This window comes from Peromyscus maniculatus, chromosome 1 (assembly GCF_049852395.1).
Source record: "Peromyscus maniculatus bairdii isolate BWxNUB_F1_BW_parent chromosome 1, HU_Pman_BW_mat_3.1, whole genome shotgun sequence".
NCBI classification, from domain to species: Eukaryota; Metazoa; Chordata; class Mammalia; order Rodentia; family Cricetidae; genus Peromyscus; species Peromyscus maniculatus.
The window spans coordinates 62,373,366-62,388,076 of record NC_134852.1 but is presented as its reverse complement, the minus strand read 5'-3'; the positions used below and the strand labels follow the sequence as shown (position 1 = coordinate 62,388,076).

Here is a 14,711-nt window from a genome sequence, read left to right as displayed (position 1 = left end):
AGATGATCAATTTGGATTCAGAAGAATTCACTTTCTTCTAATGTGATGCTATATTTATATATTCTTCTCTCAGATACTACATTTGAACTACTATTTCCCCTCCCTCCACTCCTCCTATTCCCCTTCCCAAGATCTACTCCTCCTCTGTCTGTAGATATGTTATGGTTGTGTAGCTTGGTGTTCTTATAGGACTCCTAACAGTGGGAATGGGGATGTCTCTGGCTCTTTTCCCTATGCTAGGGACCCAATCCTCCTACTAGGTTGTCTCTTCCAACCCTGATATGAAGGTTTGTGCCTATTCTTATTGTAACTTTTTATGCTATGTTCCGTTGATGTTCCTGGGAGGTCTGCTTTTTTTTTTTTTTTTTTTTTTTTTGGAAAAAGAAGGATTCACCTTAAAGATGGATCTTCTAGTGCCACCTTCTGGCTAAATAATAATATTTATTCCTTCTAAGAGTACAAAATTTTACTTTAGTAATTTTTGTGGATTTGGTGCCATCTGCTGGAAGCTCTAAGAAGACACACTAATCAAGCTAAGTACTTTTATGTCACCTTGTTAAGGAAACAATGTAGTAGCTTCCAAAATAGGTAGATTCTGGCTTCTAAAAGTTTTTGAAAATCATTTACAAACTTTCAGGAATTATTTCAGAGAGGCTTTGTGCCCTTGGGTGACTCTGTCCTGTCTCTATATAAACCTAACCCACATGAGAAATCACCTTCACATAGTTTAACAAGACAACAACCAACATTTGTGCATGCTTGAAAAGATCATTCCTGAGTCCTACAATTCTATACAGCAGTATAAGCTCCATATCATCATCTAAAATTGGAGATGCAGGGTATCTATCTATATCTAAAGCAGAGCACAATAAAATCCTTAAAGTAGCTGGAGAGAAGGCTCAACGGTTTAGAGTACTTACTGCTCTTGTAGAGGATGTGAGTTCTACACACACACAACTGCCTATGACTCAAGTTCCAGTGCACTGAACACTCTCTTCTAGCATCTGCAGGCTGCTGCATGCACTTGGTGTACATGACTTATAAACAAATACAGATATGTAAATAAACTTTATTTTTTAATTTTTGAGCCAAGAAGACTGTTCCATACTGAAGGACTGGCTTCTCCACATTGTCTATTTTCACTGCTACTGAAAACTCGGATAAGAGTAGATAGCATATAATCACAGTGCTGTGTAGGATATGTAGACTCTGCACGTTTTATTCCTGTTATTGAAATTGGAACTTAGTGTAGAAACTCTATGATAATCAAAATTAAATAGTATATAAATTTTTAAAAAATATAGTCTCTACAAATGTGAGTGGAACTGTCTGTGACACATGAGTTTGAGTACATACACTTTTTTTTGTCACATCTCCCTCACAACTTGAGGTTTTAAGAATTATGAGTGTTGCCAAAAGGAGCTCTTTCCATCACTAAATCTTAATTAAAAGTTGTGCTTTTCTCAAATAAATTCAACACTGAAGTGGATAGGATTTGGGAGGAGTTAGGGAAAGGGAAAATATAGTCAAAATATGTGAAAATTTTAAGTAAGGCAATCTATATTGGAAATACTTAGCAATAGCATCTTCAAATGAGTCCAGATTTGTCCCCCAAACTGACAAAATCTCCCATGAGTAGAGCACCAGGTGCTGTGATGTCCCACAGAGGACAGTGGATCTGAAGCACTGCCACTCCTCATGTCAAGGCGTACCCCACACTAGTCCCCAAATGCATCTGCCTAATAAACACACACTTCACATTTAACACTGAAGTCATACCACATGCAGAACGAAGAACTCAACACTGCAGGACTGTCCTGATTCATTGCTAATTCTACCTTTCCTTGATTTTAGCTTATAAAAACAAAAGCTAGGTACTGAAATTCAGAATAACTCTCCCTGCAAGGTGTTAATTGTCACTCTAATTAAGTCACCCACCAGTGGTCTGTCCTTAGCAACACATCATCCCTGAAAGAAAGTAAAAAAATGTAGAGAAATCCAACAAAACTCAAACTTCCATCCCATTCTTTTGCATCTGGTTATGTTGTGTGCAATATGAACTCTAGAATTCATCTAAGTCATCTTTAATGTTACAGTAAAATTAGGTTGCAATTTTTTGACATGGAGTGTAGCATAAAGCAAGACTAGGTTTCAACAGGATATCTGAAAATAATCTGTTATAATAAGGATGAGATTCATAGGACATAATTACCACTTCCAGTGGTAATACAAATTGGTTCAATGTGTAACAGAATAAACAGTCAACCAAAGGCAAACTGATTGTGATCAAGGTAAAGGAGCTCTCTGTGCTATGCTCCAGAGAAGGAAATCACCCATCTCTGGTCCCCATAGACTTCCACCACAAGTTTGGAGGATGATATGGCATGCTAACCAGTCACCATGTGATCTGGAGGGGAAGAATTGAAACATTTTCTAGGGTAGGGAGAGAGCTCAGTTGCATACATGGAAACAAGATTTAAGATCCCCAGAACACATATAAAAATCTCGGTGTGACAGTGCATGCTGGAGAGGTGGGGACATCCAGATTCCAGAACCTGACTGGCCAGACAGTCTAGCTGAATCAGTAAGCTGCATGTTCAGGGAGATTCTATCAAAAACTTAAAGGTACAGAATGATAGTGGAAATATAATGGAGATTACCTCTGTCCTCCACACTTCTGAGCATACATGAGCATATTGATATATGTGTACACACACACACACACACACACACACACACACACACACACACACACACATGACAGGATAGAATAATGAGCTGAATCTAAACAGGTGCAATTGAATAAATATCTGTTAAATGTTCTGTAACCTAGATTCCATAATTATCTCTAGGTACAGATAACAGAAAGTCATGTCATACAACTCTTACATGGCAAATTATATTGCAAATAAAAGATACTTAAGATATTTAGCAATATTACATGCCAATAGTTGATAGAAATAGAAACATGAAATACCTACATACCTAGGCAATTTCTTACAAGGTTTGTAGAGTGAATTGAAGACTACCAACCTCACATATAAGTCTAGTGTAAATTTAGAATTCAGTGGCAATTGTTCAACAAAAATTATGAAACTGTTTACATCACAGCCCAAGCAGTAGTGAAGTACTTGCCTGGCACATGGCACACGCTGGAGTATGCTCCCCAGCATGGAGGGGGAGATTTTATTAAAATACTACAGTAACAAAGCACTAACCCTTCACTTTTATGAGTCCCTGTGCAACACACAGGACATACACTCACAAAGCCATTCCTCTGCTAGCACTACTTTACATGGGATCCATTCCTATAATTCTGTTATTCAGAGAAACTTTAACATAACACACAGCCTAAAATTAAAAAGGCCCACAGTTGACTTATATAATTACAGAATGCACTGAAAAAGTAGTAATAAATCTATTCACAAATGGGAAATATCAACACAGAAAGAACATATTTAAATATAAAAATGGATATGAGATATTTCAACCTCAATACTTGGGAAAAATTATTTTTCTAAGCTCACTCATCCAAGAGAAGTTCTCAGCAGTTACTAACATGTTACAAAGGCCATGCGGTACAGAGTCCAATGACTATTGCAGAAAGAGAGTCAATAAATGTTTTGAGGCAATAACCAGTGTCCACTGAGGGCTGAAGCAGCTGGTATGAGACACGACTTAAACTGAATACAAGGAAAAGGAAACAAGAGGTGCAGACCAATTTACTATTTACTTAAGAGACAGGATAAGTGACCGGGAATGTTGGAAGAGTGCTTGCCAAGCATGCATGAAGCTCCTGGATCAACCTCCATACCACATAAGACCAGATGTGGCTCTCACGTAAAATCCAGCTGGGAGGAAGAGGCAGGAGGATCAGAGTGCAAGGTCTTCCTCAGCTACATCATGAGTTCTAGGCTACCATCAAAGGAAGGAAGGAAGGAAGGAAGGAAGGAAGGAAGGAAGGAAGGAAGGAAGGAAGGAAGGAAGGAAGGAAGGAAGGAAGGAAGGAAGGAAGGAGAAAATGATAAAATTGTTACTCAAAGGGGTCTTCTATCCATTGTTAGTATGAAAATGAGATCTGAGGATGGGGGTTTATGTGTTTAAAGAGATGATGGTGAAGAGAATGAGCCTTCTGTCCAGTGTAATCTCTGAGGGAAGTTCTGGGCAGAAATGACATAGAAACAGAAATGAGATGTACCTGAGACAGAGGGTCAACAGTGTTTTCCGCTTCAATGAGACTACATGGAAAAGGACGATTTGGACACAGTCGAGGTTACAAGTTCATAGATGGCAAGAAAGTTAGATGGATCCAATCTGGGCCCAGAGCAATAGACAGCACACACTCTGAGACTGACTCTCACCTGCTTGCTCGCTGTGAACCTCAGGTACAGTATTAAGGATGCCACTATGTCTCTTCCCAGACAACACTAACCAGGCACTTAATCCTTTGACATGTCTAAGGAACTGTTCTGTTAAGAAGTATAACCAATTCTACCCCTGCTGAGCACAATGAACTTTTCCCATGTTTCCACTGTCAACATGAAGTTCTATCCTGCTAGAAATGGCTCTGAGGTGGAGGTCCAGAGACTGTAACAGAGAAAAGACAGCATGCTGCTTGAGATTCTATTGTCAAGTTGACACAGCCTAAAGTAATCCGGAAAGGGAAACTTCAATGGAAAAACTGTCTTTATAGTACTACTCTGTAGCGATGTCAATGAGGAATTATTTGCTGTAGCATGCCTGGGAGGGGTGACCCTGGAAGAAAGCAAGCTGGACATGAGCCAGGGACCAAGCCAGTAAACAGCATTCCCCCATTGGTTCTTGTCTCTAGGTTCCTACCAGAGTTTGTGTCCTGATATCCCTCAATTGGCTGTGACATGAAAGTGTAAGCAAATAAGCTTTTTCCTGCCCAAGTTGCTTTTGGTCATGGTGTATCCTGGTTAGTGTTCTACTGCTGTTCAGAGATACTATGACCAAGGCAATTCTTCTAAAAGAAAGCATTTTATTGGGGGTCTTGCTTATAGTTTCAGAGGGCTAGTCCATTATCATCATGACAAGGAGCATGAGAGCAGGCAGGAAAGAATGATGCTGGAGAAGTAGTTGAGAACTTTACATCCTGATCATCTGCTATTAGGCAAAGAGAGAGACAGAGAGAGAGAGAGAGAGAGAGAGAGAGAGAGAGAGAGAGAGAGAGAGAGAGAGAGAGAGAGGAAAGAGAGAGAGAGACCCCCTGTGGGCTTGTGAAACCTCAAAGCCTACCCCCAGTATCCTAGATAGTTTTATGTCAACTTGAACAAGCTAGAGACATCTGAAAGAAGTCATCTGAGAAAAGGCCTCCATAAGATACAGCTGTAGGGCATTTTCTTAATTAGTGATTGATGGGAGAGAGCCCAGCCATTCATGGGTAATGCTATCCCTGGGATGGCAGTCCTAGGTCATTTAATGACCTGACCAAACCACGATGAGCAAGCCAGTAAGCAGTAACCCTCCGATTTCTTGACATGCCAGAATCCACTCATCCCAGAGGGCATTTTTTATGGGGCCTGGCACTCTCTGTATCTCTGCTGTGTCTCCATCACAAGCAAGCTGGCACGGCAGTATTCCAGTTGCCTCAGCACACTGCACTTTCCATTCCACAGAGCTTTGTACTATAGTAGAATACTGTTTTTAGGTGTGTTACTTTTGTTTATGTTGCATTTGTTTAACTCTGTGAGGCTGTGTTTAAAACACCTGATGGTCTAATAAAGAACTGAATGGCCAATAGCAAGGCAGGAAAAAGGATGAGGCTGGCAGGCAGAGAAAATATATAGAGGAAGAAATCTAGAAGAAGCAGCCAGAGAAGGAGGAGGACATCAGGGGCCAGCCACCCAGCTACACAAAGAGCAATGGAGTAAGAGTAAGATTTACAGAAGTAAGAAAATGAGAAAAGCCCAGAGGCAAAAGGTAGATGGGATAAGTTAAGGAAAGCTGGCTTTTAAGCCAAGCTAAGGCTAAGCATTTCATAATTAAAAATAAGCCTCCATGTGTGATTATTTGGAAGCTTGGTGGTGGGTCCCCCAAAAAAGCCAAAATACAAAACATTCTGGCACCCAACGTGAGGCTCGTATAGCCATCTAGAGTCTGAAAAAGCTGAACAACAACAACAAAAGGGGCTATGGCTCCTTTAAGAGTTTTGATTGGACAATTGCTACCAGTCACTGAGCCCTTGAGCAGCTAGTAAGTTAAGCAGAAACAAAAAAAAACTGAGCAAAAATGCCCGCCACAGTACAAGCATTGGCATCCTAGAGCTCTAGGAAGGTTGAATGCAGTTCCTGGTCAGACAAACCTCTGACCATCTGTTAGTTTCACACTTGGTTTTCACAACAAGAGAAGCAGGCAGAGCCAGCTGAGAGCTGCATTCAGAGAATCCAAGTGTACCTTAGCAGTCTAAAGTTTGCTTGTGCAGTCAAAAAAAGGATAAAAGATACACAGTAAAAGAGATCCAGAAGGAAAACCTTCTAAACAGGTCCCAGTGTGTTTTACAATGTACATAGGCCCAATAAAGAAAGAAAAAGGGTATGGACAGTCAGAAAGAAATAGTTTAAAAATAATAAAATCTTTAAAAGGAGAAATACAATAATAAAAAAATAAGCCATGTAGAGATGGGAAATACAGAGAGAGTTTAGATCCTGTATGTTATATTGATTTTGAATTTTTGAATGGTCATAAGCAAACAACAGCTGCTGAGTGACATCAGATTGAAAGAGGGACTGATGAAGTAAACCAGCCTTTATATCTTAAGAATGCCTTAACTGTAAAAAGTCAAAAAATGTATTTTTCAAATGGAAATCAAAATTGCTTAGGAGTTTTGTTCCCACAGAAGATTAAAGGCTGTGGATTCCTTCAGGGTTAATATGGACCAGGTTTGATCAGGCAAGACCACCTGAAATTTGACAGGTGATATCTATCATCAAATGTTACTGCTGGTCTTCCCAGGACCTGTTCATTATCTCAAAATTTTGTTTTTGGAACCCTAAGGATACTTCATCCACAGACAGCAGGAAAAAGTATAGAGAAAACTACATCCACATTCCAAAGAATTGGGGGTATGGGTAGCTGTTGGTTATTTGGTGGGTTATAGATGTTTGTTATCATTTAGGAAAATATTATATATTGATATAAACTTAGTTTTTTGTTATACTGTATATATGTTTCTACTCTTGTTTAAAGGATTTTGTATATTGATAAAAATTTAAGCTTATTTTTGTTACAATAAAATATTGTATATCTGTTTCTATTCTTGTTTAAGGTGTTGTACCTATGCAGTTTACTTAAAAATGTAAGTTAAAATTCTACTTTTTGAAAGCTGTTATTATAAACTATATAGGATAACCAGGAAACATAGGTTAGTGGTTAGTCATTTATAACAACCAAAATTGTAGAGATGTTAAGTATGCTTTCCAGATCAAATAGAGACATATTTTAGATGGATGGATAGATAGATGGTCTTCAAACTTTTCAAAGACCTACAGAATATGGCATTTAAAATGTTTTTGTTAAAGTTTTTCATGACAATGAGACACATCTGTTCCTAGCAGCACCAATTTTCTTTGGAGAAGATGATAGGCATTGTAGAAACTCCTTATGGAGTTTGCTTTCATTGTGGCAAGGCACTGGGCAAAAAACCTGTTCTTGCCTTTGACTGCTGACTATATACTCTGCCGACTGGACATGCAGGACACAAAACAAAGTAACTGCTAAACTTTGCCAAAACAAGGCAGGACAGACGTTCAAAATTCCTACTTCACAGAAGAGTCCGTCAGATATTCTGCAGGACACGGAGGAAAGCGACTGATGAACATTGCCAATACAAGGCAGGACAGTCCTTCAAATTTTCTGCTTCACTGAGAAGTCTCCCAGATACTATGGGCCAGTAGGCTGAAGATGGATGCCCCAGTGTTGCAGAAGGAACTTTGGGTGACTGTCCAGGCAGTCAGATGACTCTGTCATTGCCAGAGATTTGGAAGTTATTCACAATGCACTTTTTGTTTACTCAAATAATATTGTCTTTCTGGGGTCCTTGATGGTGTTGAAGACTAGATAGTTACAGCTGCAGTTTTTCTTAGTTATAATAGAAAGTAAGTTAGGTGTAAAACTTTGAATTCACTAAGATAGGATCAATAATGCATTATTTTCTCTAAATATGCTAACTAAAAATGGACAGAATATTGTTGATAAATTAGTTCTTACTTGATAACTGTTTTTGTTGTTCTACTATGTTAAAGTTAAAACCTTTCATTTCAGCCAGGTAGTGGTGGCACATACATTTAATCTCAGCACTTGAGAGGCACAGCCAGGCAGATCTCTGTGAGTTTGAGGCAAGCCTGGTCTATAAAACGAGATCCAGGACAGGCACCAAAACTACACACAGAAACCCTGTCTCGAAAAAACAAAAATCAAAAACAAACAAACAAAACCTTTCATTTCTGTTTAAACAAAAAGGGGGAAATGTAGTAGAATATTATTTTTAATGTGTGTTACTTTTGTTTATGTTGCATTTGTTTAACTCTGTGAAGCTGTGTTACTATGCCTGTCTAAAACATCTGATGGTCTAATAAAGAACTGAATGGCCAATAGCAAGGCAGGAGAAAGGATATGCAGGGTTGGCAGCAGAGAGAATAAATAGAGGAAGAAATCTGGAAGAAGCAGCCAGAGAAGGAGGAGGACATCAGGGGCCAGCCAACCAGCTACACAAGGAGCAACAAATTAAAAGTAAGATTTATAGAAGTAAGAGAATGGGAAAAGCCCAGAGGCAACTTATTCCAGTGGGATAAGTTAAGGAAAGCTGGCTCGAAACTAAGCCAAGCTAAGGCTGGGCATTTTGTAATTAAGAATAAGCCTCTGCGTGTGATTTGTTTGGGAGCTGCATGACAGATCCCCCAAAAGAGCCAAAAATAAACAACAACATTATACTCTAGTCAGAAATTTAGTAAAAGACTCAGTAGGTTCCTGTCTTAAATTTTTGAAACTTGTTATGACTCTGAAGAGGACTCAGCCTCCCAAGCTCTTAGGGCACATAGATAAACTTGGTCAAAATACTGAGGAGGTCCAGAAGCCTGCTCAGCAGGTGATGAGGTGCTCAACAGATGATGCTCCTTCTCCGTGTAACATATTTATATTCATATTCAATGGTAAGCCTCAGTTTTGATTTCTCTCAGCCTGAAGTTCATATTGATCATAATTATGTACCTCCCAAGTCAAAAATGCTGAGAACTAGTGTATACTCGGGACAGCTGCTTATAATCATCTGGCTTATTTAAATTCATGTCTATATATTCTAATATTGTATTACATATGGAAATCAACATCTTTCATCTCAACAAGCAGCCCCAAACTGCTGAATAGTTTTAAGTTCCTGCAGATACCATACTGAAGTCTAAGGAGGATAAATCACTGCAAAAGCCAAGACTTTGGATTGTTCATTCAGCCAGCAATCAACACAACTTGCACAAAGCTCTGAAAAAGAATCTGAATGTGGTGATGGCTGAGATTCACTTTCTAAGCTATATTGGTCAAGCAATGCATTCAAGGATGGGTAAAAATCTGACACCAAGAGGATGTCTTCACACTGATCACCTTCTGGTGCCTTACTGACTTCCTCCTTCTTGTCAGATGCATCCTCTTTTGTGGCACAGCAAGAATTTATATCAGTGCCTTGATTTCTGCCCTGTTCTTATTTTCCATTCTATCTCAAACTGCCACTAGAAACACTTGTAGTGCCTTAAGTATTTTCTCTCCCCTAGGTAGGCACCCATTATTGCCGTAATAATAAAATAGAAAGATTCAGACAAGGAACGTCCAGTTCTGAGGGGTATGTTTTCCAAATACAAGTGTTGCAGCTCTGAAGGGAAATGTTTCCCTAGTGGAAGTGTTACAACTTTGAGGGGAGAGGTTTCCTCTATGTAAGTGTTACAGCTCTGAAGGGAAAAGTATCCTGGCAGCCTAGAGCCAAGAAATACCACAAAGTCACACTGCACAACAAATCTCACCCATAAGGGTGGGTGCCTTTGCTCAGAAGAGAAGTAGCAGGGAACTGAACAGGAGACAGACTTATACAGTTTCTTGGGGGAGGAATTTTCCAGGATGAAGATTTCCAGGGTGGGAATTGGTGAGATTTCAAGTCAAGCCCAGGGATTGGTGGGATTTTGAGCTTTGGGATGGGCTTTTGTGCTCAGGAAGGTATGTTTTGGGGCTCAGGGATTCCTGGGTTTGGGTTGGTTTTCAAACCCAGAAATGGGTTCTAACCTTTTAACCTATACTAACTTCCTACCTCCATGTGTTATTCAAAGCTCTCTGCCACAGCTCTAGATCAACGAGCCCCTCTATAGAAAACCAAGGATTTATTTGTAGGAACTCAGACAAAAACGTTTCTAACTCCAGCATTTGCACTTTGATTCCTCTCTTTTTCGGCAGGCACTTTACCACTTCTATCTGAGTTACTCTCTTACAGACAGAAAATTTCCAATTCTGCTCCCTGGTTTCCTTGACTAGGGGGTCCCGGGACAAGCACCTAATAGGAGACCACAGGAGTGCAAACTCTTTAGCAGGCCAGCTCCCCGGCTACTCGCACTACTTCAGAATTCAGTGTTCTCACTTTTGGCATACTCAGGAACATGGTGTGCCATGCTTCTGATGTAGAAGCTCAGTGTGCCAGGTAGGTTGGTTGCCTGGTCTTGCCTTCATTTTCTCCTTTAGAAAAGATTGATAAAACACACTTCTAAGCAGACTTTCTTAAGCCCATAACAGCAGACAATATCAAATGCAAGTGTAGTCTTTATCTACTCTGAGTTGGGGGTGTCTCAGTCTGCTTTCTGGTTCTGTGTTAAACACACGACCCAAATAACTTGAGAATGAAAGGGTCTATTTCAGCTTACAACCCTCAGGCTATACTGTATGACTGAGGAAGTCAGAGCAGGAACACAAGGCAGGAACCTGGAGGTAGAAAGGGAAACAGAAGCCATAGAGGAGTGCTGCTTACTGACTTGCCCCATTGGCTTGCTCAGCCTGCTTTTGTAAACACCCCAGGACCTTGTGTCTAGGGATGGAACTACCCACAGTGGGCTAGGCCCTCTCAAGTCCATCATCGGTCCATAACATGCCCCTTGGACTTGTCCAAGGACAATCTGATGGAAGCATTTTCTCAATTGCAGTTCCCTCTTCCCAGATGCTGTGTCAAGCTGACAAAACTCTAACCAACACAGAGAGTGAAGCAGTTGTGTCAATGAGGACATTGAGCACACAATGAGCATGTGTCACAGCTAGGCAAAGCCCCATGTTACCTAACAGGAGACTAGCCGACCAGCCCAGCTTCCACTCTGGTGCATCATTGTGTTCCTAGATAATAAGCATATCCACTTCACAGAAAGCTTCTTCAAGTTCTCTACCACAAAACTATCACAGGGTCCTCCTGTGGACAGCTTCATCTGAAGTAGTGAAAGGGTTGGAAATACAATTACTTTGCATTGCAAATTGTTTCCCTCCATTTTATAGTAAATCAATTGAGAACCTGATATCAAAGAAAAACTGTAATAGAATTAAACAAGGAAGTACTTACATTAGGAAGGAGACAGAACGTAAGTGCATTGCAACACAAGGCTGAAGCAATTACACACCTTGAAATTACTGTGTTAATTTGCTTTTTTTGCTGTGATAAAACACTGACTAGAACCAACTTGGGGAAAAAAGGGTTTACTTCATGTAACAGCTTGTGGTTCATCATCCAGTGAAGCCAAGCTGGAGCTCGAGGGAGGGGCTTGAACAGAAACCAAGGAGGAAAACTGCTTATTGTCTTGTTCCCGGGCTGAAGCCCAGCTACTTTTCTTGCATAACCCAGGCCCTCCTGCCTAGGGATGATAGTACCACCCACAGTGGGCGGGGCTCTCCTACATCAACTGTCAATCAAAGAATTGTCCAACAGACATGCCCACAGGCCAAAATGAAAGAGGCAATTGTTAACTGGGTGTGAAGCTGGTAACCAATATTAGCCTTCACAGTGACCCAGGGAAAAGGAGCTGGAAGACCTTAGGATACAGGATGTACCACGCCTTGAACCACCTGCGTCTGCTGACTGGGACTTAAGCCAAACACTCAGGGTTCTACAGAGATGGGGAACTAGAGGAGCTAACCATTTCTGAGTGTCGTATTTCAGACATGACACTCTGGTCCTTGATAAAGGTCTGTGCTTTAGAAGTGCTAAGAGGCTAGGAGGAGAACAACTGAAGGAGACAGAGGGCTAATTTAACATTTAAAGATTTCTTACGCAAATTCTCTAAGAATAGGGAGGTCAGAGATGAGTAGTTAGGAAGAAATAGGAGTTTAGTCAAGGTGAAGCAAATGTGAAAGCCATGGTGATCAGTAACCTTACACTTGAGACGAAATTGTGTCAACTGTACGTTGTAGTTCTGTGAAATTTATCAGAACATGAAACTAACAAAATGTGAAAATTCTTGAAAATGGAAAAACTTAAAATTCCAAGTTGATAATGTGGGGGTAAATTCTCACACATACGTCTCTATGTCTCTAAGAAGTAGAAATAGAAAAATGAAATACATTTGTACTATTTTGAAGGACAGCAACTTCAAATAATAGTTTGTTTACCAAAGTAAATGGAAGCATTTGTCCACTTAAACATAATATGTGCAAGTGCTAATCCATGAACAGACCAGAGAAATAGAAATGGACAGAAAGAGAGAGAAGGGGCAAGGAGGAAGAAAGGAAAGAAAAAAATGAAAACAAGAAAAGGAAATGTCACCTTTTTACAGTCTGGCAGACAGAACCTATACATACCATGTCCCATCTAAATACACGTGCTTTTTTTTGAGGGCACACAGCTGCATTTTGGAAATACTGGCTGTCAGAATAACAGCAAAGCCTTGATGTGGGGAGACAGAGACATACATTTGACACGAATGTCAGGCCGGGCCCTAGCGTTTCTAAATCTAATTTTAACCAGATGCTAGGTGAGTCTTACGGTTATTAAAATCTGAGCTGCTCTTACTGAAGTGTTTCTGAGTGTCCTTGTCCTTGGACAGAAACTTGGGTCTCGAGCGGCTGCCTCTGAGACGGGAATCGGTGGCGGTTTTCTCACCCTGCTGGCTCAGGGACACAGTGCTGACCCCACTGAGAGGTGGCTGACAGTAAACTGAAATGCCGATTTCAGGGCCTCAGGGGCCAGAATTCCTACACTCCCAACCGTCGTTTAAACATGTGCGGTCAACGCCTAAGTACACATGCGCAGAGCTCCTGGAACAGGCTCTGCACAGAGCTGGGCTGCAGAGGTCCCCGCCAGGAAGGGTGGAGCCTCGAGAGCCAAGGGTGGGGCGGGGTGAGGGTGGTGAGGGTGGGAGAGTGGGAGTGGGGCGTTTTCATTTGGAGGGGCTGACAGACAACTAAATGGATCAGGTGGAGCATTACTGGAGGGGCGGGGCCTAATAGTGGCGAATGCACTGGGGGCGGGGCTTGACGCAGATGGGTGGAGCTTTGCCATAGCTGGGCTTCAGGGCCCAGAGAGAAGTCCGTGTTTTCTGCTGCTGTAAGGCCCTATTAGGTGGGAATTAATACAGAGGCGGGGCTTGATGCTGGAGTGGATGAATGGGGATTATCGCCAGCTCAGATGTAGCAGGTTCTCACTGGAGGCGGAGCTTGTCGCTTTGTCTAGTGGGGTGGGGTTTGCCCCAGGCATTACAGGGGTGAGGCTTGAAGTTGGTCAGAGCTTTTGGTGGTGCTTGCCACCGGGCAGATTGTGCCCCCCAGGTGGTGGCAGGCGTTGCTGCAGGGCAGGTTTGCTGCAGGGCGGGGCTTGTAGCTATGCAGAGGGAAGCCTGCCACAGCCTCCTGGAAAGATGACCACGCCCGGCCCACGGTGCCAGCCTCCCCATGGGGCTGTGCTTCTGGTGCCCCCTCACGGAGTCAGCACCACCATCCCTCAGCCTGGTAAGTAGCCAATCTCACCCTGCTCCAGATTACAGAGGCCTTTGTAGTGCAGCTGGACAGAAGGGGTATCTGCAGGCAGGGCGACTGGACACTCCCCGAGGCTGTCCTGAGTACTGGCCTTTGATGGGTCAGGTGGGGGCTGGCCTGTTCCAGGAGCTCCTCCAGACATGTGCATCTTGTATCTGTACCAACTGTACAGAGAAAGTCCTGGACAAGCTGCTCCCCAAGCCATTTAGTGGATATTTTATTAACCTGTGGCTTCCTTGTACTCAGTTTGTAACAGCTGGGGCCCTGTCCAGCTTTGAATTGTACATAAACAAGCACTATTTTAAATGTGTAAGTTCCCAGTAGTGCTGTATTTGGGATATATTTATGTGAAGGCCGTCATTATTTCTTTGAACTTTGAATCTAAGCAGGCCATATGCTATAACAGTATATTTATGCTAATATTTTACCTAGATTTGATAGCATAGCTGTAGGGTAAAAGGCCAGCCTCCCCCCCCCCAAAAAAAAAAAAAAAAAAAACAGTCTCTGAAACCAGAGCCAAAGCAACACACCTTGACCCTAAAACCTGAGTCAAAGAAACAAACTCGGATGCTAAGACCCAGAGCCAGTTCATGTGGCCTGAAACCAGAGCCAAGGAAACCCACCCTGGCCCTGACCAACTCAGCATGAAAACCAACCCATCCCTGAGAAAGAAAATAATCAGTCCCTGAGCACGAAATCCAGCCAGTCTCTGA

General features: G+C 41.7%; 1 protein-coding gene across 3 annotated transcripts in view; it reads right to left on the bottom strand.

Moving 5' to 3' along the window:
- Window positions 1–13,259, bottom strand: part of LOC143267045 (STAM-binding protein-like) — an 87,909-nt gene extending 74,650 nt beyond the window's left edge. For 2 of the 3 annotated variants that reach the window (XM_076543751.1, XM_076543747.1), the window contains exon 1: window positions 13,037–13,170. The gene's annotated coding sequence lies outside the window, so the exon portion shown is untranslated. Of the gene's footprint in view, window positions 1–13,036 lie in introns of all 3 variants that reach the window. The other variant, XM_076543746.1, reaches the window with a different exon arrangement.
- Between the last annotated feature and the right edge of the window lie 1,452 nt (window positions 13,260–14,711).